The sequence below is a fragment of the Myotis brandtii genome, unplaced genomic scaffold (genome assembly GCF_000412655.1).
Source record: "Myotis brandtii unplaced genomic scaffold, ASM41265v1 scaffold744, whole genome shotgun sequence".
Taxonomy (NCBI): Eukaryota; Metazoa; Chordata; class Mammalia; order Chiroptera; family Vespertilionidae; genus Myotis; species Myotis brandtii.
The window spans coordinates 672,680-679,319 of NW_005370965.1; the positions used below are offsets into that span (position 1 = coordinate 672,680).

The window sequence follows — 6,640 nt, forward strand, 5'->3', positions numbered from 1 at the left end:
GTGTGTGTGTGTATATATGTATATATGTATATATATGTGTATATATATATATGTGTGTGTGTGTGTGCGTGTGCATATATATATATATATATTTTTTTTTTTTTCCCCCAAAGAACTTTAGTTAAAACTCTGCACTAGGGTCCTGGCCAGTGTGGCTCAGTTGGTTGGGCATCCTCCAGTGCACCAAAAGGTTGCCATTTTGATTCCTGGTTAGATTCCAGGTTAGGAAACATGCCAGGATTGTGGGCTCGATCCCCCCGTAGGGGGCATGCAGGAAGCAGCTGATGGCTTACATAGATGTTTCTTCTCTCTAAAAACCAATTTTAAAAATCTTTTTTAAAAACTCTGCACTAGGAAGTTCCAACAAAGATGCTTGGTGAGACCTACTGGCCCTCATTCACCAAAAGATATGCATATATATGGGTCCCCCCAAAAATGTATACACACTTTAACAGCTGATAGCTCAATTGATGTTTCTTTCTTTTCAGATTTAACCCATTAGAATTAATAATGGTATTCAAAGAGTATATGCCCTCTATTTTAACTCTTCAGTGCACATAAACTGAAACTGATTAGCTATATATAAAGAAAATGTTTCTAGGAAAGGAAAAATATCTAGAAACTTCTGTGGGTCTCTGATTAGAATAGCCAACACACCACCTTCTCTAAGGCCTGTCCCCACTCTTAGGAATCTTCCAACTAATTAGGTTGCACTTTGGACCCCAAACCCATGGCTATACTAAATGAACCAATGATGGAGAACTGGACCAAGCTAAACTAATCAAATTTTCCCTCAAAGGAACCTGAAATGTGGACACAATTTAAACCAGTGGCACAAGAGCCTGAATTCATTTGTGGCTCTAGAAAGTAAGTGGAATTTTCTTTCATGTGTTTGTAAAGCATAAAAGACCAGACTGTGGAAAGACAACTGAAACAGGATAACAAGAGACAAGAGAGGACACTGACTAGCCAAAGGGGAGAAAGGTGCTAGCTAGACAACCTTGTTCCTGAATGCTTCCGTTTCTAGATTGTGTCCTTCATGAAGCCAACTACTCTTGGGTTCTTTAAGATACTTCCTTACCCATGCCCCCAAAGCATTCCTCTTCCTGTTTCATGCCATCAAAAAAATCATTATGACAGTTAAAGACATAAATTTATACCAGGATCAATGCAGAAAGGGTATTATTATTCTTATGGTTCATAAAGGATCTGAGCAGTACTTATTATTATTCTTATGGTTCATAAATGAACTGAGCAGTACTAGAGAAGTTTACTCACTGTCTACAACCTCAGGAGAAATAATAGGACAAAAATAACCAAAACAAAATAACCAAAGCAAAAACCATCTGTTTACATAAACCCACCTCAGCTTTGTATTCCCTTCAACACTCACCTGTTCAAAAGTTCTGCTGGTTCACAGCAGATGGTTTGAGCAGACTTTGTTCGGGCCCTTTTAACACTGTAAATAATAAAAGTATTAAAGTAAATCACCTAGCAATCTCTTAAGAAACTTCAAAAACATAAATTTATTATGAATGTTTTATAGGAAATGAATTCCAAACCTGGTTAAAATATTAAAATCATATGGTGTGCTCATAAATGAGATTCTCTTTCCTGACAGCTAGAGTCTCTCTCACTACTTCTGGATTGGGACTGAAAAATACGTTTTTTTAGTCCTCACCTGAGGATATGCTTTTTTCATTGATTCTAGAGAGGAAGGGATAGGGGAAGAGATGTGAAAGAGAAACATCAATTGGTTGCCCACCCCCAGGTACCCTGACCAGGAATCCAACCCGCAACGTGGGTATGTGCCCTGACCAGGAATCAAACCCAAGACACTTCAGGGAACTGGTCGACACTCTCTAAACGCTAAGCATACTGGCTAAGGAGAAAAATACATATAGAACTTTTTAACAAAAGTTCTGATTCTGATGAAGATAACAAATGCACACCACTATAAGGTTTCAGGAGAGTGATTATTTAGAATTTTCATTCAAAACTACATTGTGCCCTGACTAGGTGGCTCAGGTGGTCGGAGTGACATCCTATACACCAAAAGGTTATGGGTCTGATTCCAGGTCAGGGCACATACCTATGTTTTGGGTTCAATCACCCGTCTGGGAGTGTACAGGAAGCGATGATGTTTTGCTCTCTCTTTCTCTAGCTCTCTCTCTTCCTCTCTCTCTCTAAAATCAATAAACATATCCTTGAATGAGGATTAAAAACAAAAAAACAAAGATCACTGCTGATATTTGGTATTAACTTTTTAAACATATCTGATAGGAAAACAACAGCCAGCAACAAAGCAATATAATATGTACCCTATGCAAATAATCAGTGAGTCCCAAGAAGTATACCACTGCCAAAATGACCAAGGAGCAAAGCTCCAGGTATGCTTTCAGTTATAAAATCACAACCTTCTTTTAATGCTCTGTTGAGACAGTATCTTAAAAATCCACCAGATGGTGATATTTCAAGTTGACAAGGAGTGGACTGAACCACAATAGTTTCTCAGCTAACATCAAATGATGTTTTGAATGCTGCTCCTAAAGAGTCAAAAACAATAAGTAAGTTGAAAATTTTACTAACAAAAAGAAAGCAATTTGAGAAAGCCACTTCCACCTTTAATTTTGCAAGAAAAAGTAGCTGTGTTATAATGTCCAAAAGGTCATCCAACTTTGCCCAATGCACTCTACTTTTTATAAAAGCAGGCAGAAGAAGAGGGGAGAACTAGATAATAAAACAAACTTTCCTCTGGGCTCAAGAGAACAAGCTCTAGAATATCTTCTTTTATAAATTAAGTTCAAGTTCAGTGAAACTCCATAATTAATATAAAATTGTGGTCCTTACTTAATTTCTTCAAGTAGGGAAGCATGTAATACTTTGAAAATATTTTTATAAAATTAATTTTGGCCATTTAAGTGAATTCCCTTTTGTTTTTCAAACCTCTCCCCTCTTCTCCCTCAACCTCCCACAAAATTATGGACAATTCAGCAAAGGTATCATTTTGTATTCCTGCATAATTAATCTAGTATATTTTTCAGTCATCTAGAGAGCATAAAAAATAAAAAACAAATGCTAATCTGGACAAAAAATATTAAAATTCTAAATATAAATAAACTTGCCTATGGATTAAAAAATCTACTGATATTTTTAAAGCTATGTACTTCTTGCCCTGGCCAGGTGGCTCAGATAGTTAGAGCGACATCCCATACATGAAAAGGTTTTGGATTCAATTCCCAGTTGGAGCACATATCTAGGTTTCGAGTTTGATCCCTGGTGGGGTAAATGCAGAAACAACCAATGTTTCTTTCTAACATTGATGTTTCTCTCTCTCCCTCTCCCTTCCTCTCTTGCTAAAAAAAAAAAAAAAAAATCAATAAAAACATATCCTCTGGTGAGGATAAAATCCTTTAAAGATATGTACTTCTTCAGGGCATTAACATGAATGTAAATCCTAGGATATTATCATAAAATCCAAGTGGGGGTCAAGGGGGAGAACAAAAGCTTGAATTCAAAGTTTTACAACAATGACCAAATAATGTTAGGCAATTTAAATTGCTAAAGAAAAATGGACATTTAACCTGCTTCTAAAATACCTGGATTAACACCAACATAGGCTGTAGTAGATTCAATCTCATGAGACTGGTCCCACTATAATCTATAAGAAACAGAAGAAAACAGAAAGTACTGAAAATTTACTCAGCTGGGGCTAATGGAAAACTGCAAATGAAGTCAGTATTTGAAAATGGCACAAATCAAAGATACTTTGGGAGGGAAGGGACAGTAATAATCTTTCCACCCAAAAAGGTTCTCCTAGATAGTAATCGCTATCAATATTGTCATCTTCCAGTGTGAAGGTCAACAAAAAGAGGACATATGGAGTATTAAAATGCAAAGTCATGAGAACAAATGAACTGGTATGACATCAAAGACATTATAATTTGGAAATGTCACTTCAAAATTCAATGAAAAAAAAGGAGAAAGGTAATTGATTCACTTAAAACAATACCTAACAAAAAAAGAAAAAGAAAACACTACCATTGTCACTATCATCACTATGTCTCCTTTGAGCCAAGGAGCTGCACCCACATCCTGAAGCTGTAATTCTTATCTTCTCATGATTTTCAGGCAAGCCTAGGACAAATTATCTTCCATATATGCAACTCACAAGCAAAAGCATTTCAAAACCAAAGTATTAAATACCTAAAGTGAATTAAAGTAAAAGAGGACAGCCTAGCTGGTGTCGCTCAGGGTTGAGCGTCGACTTATGAACCAGTCAGGGCACATGCCCGGGTTGAGTTGTATTGCGGGCTTGATCCCCAGTGGAGGGCATGCAGCAGGCAGCCAATCAATGATGTTTCTATCTCTCCCTCTCCCTTCTCTCTGAAATCAATAAAAATATTTTTTTTAAACAAAAGAGGACATTTATGAAAGCTCAGTAATAAGAATATGGAGATAAGCTAGAAGAAAATCAGAAAAATTTTCCAATGAAAATCGAAGACCTATTCTAAAAGGTAAATGTGGAGGAATAAAAAACTCAGCATATAAAGTTCTGCACATGTAAAATGCTATAAAATATATACAAACAAATTAGTGGAAGAGTCCCTGAGTAATTTAAAACTAGGCTAGACAACACAGAAATAATTAAGAATTCTTTGCTAACCATATTAAGGACAACATGAGTTAATACACTGATTTCACCTTTCTTTTAGGTCATATCCCATATCTTTCCTCAGTTTATCTGTATCTAAACTTCAAAGAACATTATATCTCTACATTTTCAAATATTCTGAATTATCCCAAAGATCCCCTTCTTAAAAAGCAATTCCTTTCGAAAAATCACTTCAGGTAAATTATCATCAACCTTCTTTAAAAACTTACTTTTGAGAAAGATATTTCATGACAACTTCATTCAGGATGTTCTGTGAGCATCCTGAATTTTTCTAAATGGGGTAGGAGAGGAAGGGGTTTGAGCACAGGGGCCCACATTTCCAGAATCTGATTTCCCTTTCCAAGAGCCAGAGATGTGGAAAAAGAGTCCAGGACACTGAATAACTCCTCTCATCTGTGCACACACTTCCTACTAGCCCATCTCTCACTTGCACCTCTCTGGCTAGACTACCCTCCATTTTCCCCAGCCACCAGGCTCTATCTGCTCCCTTCAGTTTCTGCCTCGGGGTGTTTGCCTGGCTTCCCTAGCCTGGAGCATTCCTCCTCCACATAGCTACAGGAGTAGCTCCTCTCCCTGGGTCAGGTCTTTCCTCAAATATTAGCTTTTCCATGAGGCCTTCCCAGGGCACTCAAAATTAATCCCTCCCCCTATTCTTTATTATCCTATTTCACTGTCTCATTTTTTCCCACATCATTTACCACTGCACTATATATTTTACCTAAGTATTTATTTATCTGTCTAGAAATGAGCTCCTAGGAGACAGGAATTTTTGGTCTGTTTTGCTCCCAGCACCCAACAGTGTAACAAGGTCTCATATTTGTCAAATAAATGAATGCATGAATGAATGAATGAATAAATAAATAAATAAATAAATGAAGACACATGGTCCTTACTCCCTCCTCATTCTCAAAATTGTAAAATGCTTTGTCAAGTATAGAAAAGCTGTGAAGCCCTTTCTTTTCTTGTGAATCACTACCAACACCAGTGTATTCCTCGGTGTTAAATGTCAAAGGAAGAAGGGTTATGTGACATTTTCCCAGATACAGGCCACTTGAAAATTTTTTCCTAGTGTCCTCTACTGATGTCAACATCTGATGTAACAGGAAAGCACACATCCCAGTTTGAGTACTCGAAAAGGTGCTACTCTAACTAGTATAATACATAAAAACACCAATGAATGACAAAACACATTTACATTCTAACCAAAATGGACAGACTCTGTAAGGCCAGAGCTGCAAATATTAGAAGAATGAATTAATGTACAGAAACAATGACAAGAAAATTCTTTTTTAATCTAAAAGTCTAAAAAGGAAATACTACATAAGAATATATATTCCCCGCACGCAACACTGGCAATCAAAACTGCCTATAACCCAAGGTATGTAATACCGGATCAGTAACTGTTTACAGGTTCCGGCCCCTTCCTCCATTTCTTGCAGGTTACACTGGGATACTTACCTTTCTAACAGAGACACTGGGTGTGCTTAAGTGCTTTGACTTTCAGAAAAAGAAGAATGTAAAATTAAAAACAACAACAACAACACAGTGGTAGGCAAATGCAAAGCAACGTTACTGCTTCCCAAACACCAGTCATACAACCTGCTTCTTTCATACTCAGCCCTCCCCACCCCCGTTCCCTGGTCGCTCGACTTGTTTCAGCCACAAAACTGAAGCATTCAAACGCCTGGTGGGAAACTGCTGACACTTAAAGGCTAAGGCCCATTTTCACCTGAAGTAACGTTCGGACCCCAAGCTACCAAGGGCTCTCCTTTCCCAGCCTCTGTCCTAGGTTCCGATCATGGCTCCACTTGGCCTCGGGCCTGGTACAGACCCCGTCCTCTCTCCACGGAAAGAGCCTCCCAGCGCAGACACTCAGTGAGCAAGACAAGGGCGCACCTCCCAGAGGCCAGGTGTGGGGCGGGGGGCCGGCCGGAGCAGCTGTCTCGCTGCAGCAGCTGGTGCCCT

The 6,640-nt window shown here is 38.3% G+C and overlaps 1 protein-coding gene across 6 annotated transcripts in view; it reads right to left on the minus strand.

Moving 5' to 3' along the window:
- The window catches only part of GIGYF2 (GRB10 interacting GYF protein 2), a 141,443-nt gene extending 135,195 nt beyond the window's left edge, over window positions 1–6,248 (minus strand). Inside the window, exons 1-4 of one of the 6 annotated variants that reach the window (XM_014530577.1) lie at window positions 6,134–6,244; window positions 3,600–3,661; window positions 2,093–2,186; window positions 1,394–1,459 (exon numbers count right to left, since the gene is read on the minus strand). The gene's annotated coding sequence lies outside the window, so the exon portion shown is untranslated. Of the gene's footprint in view, window positions 1–1,393; window positions 1,460–2,092; window positions 2,187–3,599; window positions 3,662–4,041; window positions 4,102–4,884; window positions 4,908–6,133 lie in introns of those variants that run through there. The other 5 variants (XM_014530579.1, XM_014530578.1, XM_014530574.1 and 2 more) reach the window with 5 other exon arrangements.
- Window positions 6,249–6,640: the final 392 nt, after the last annotated feature.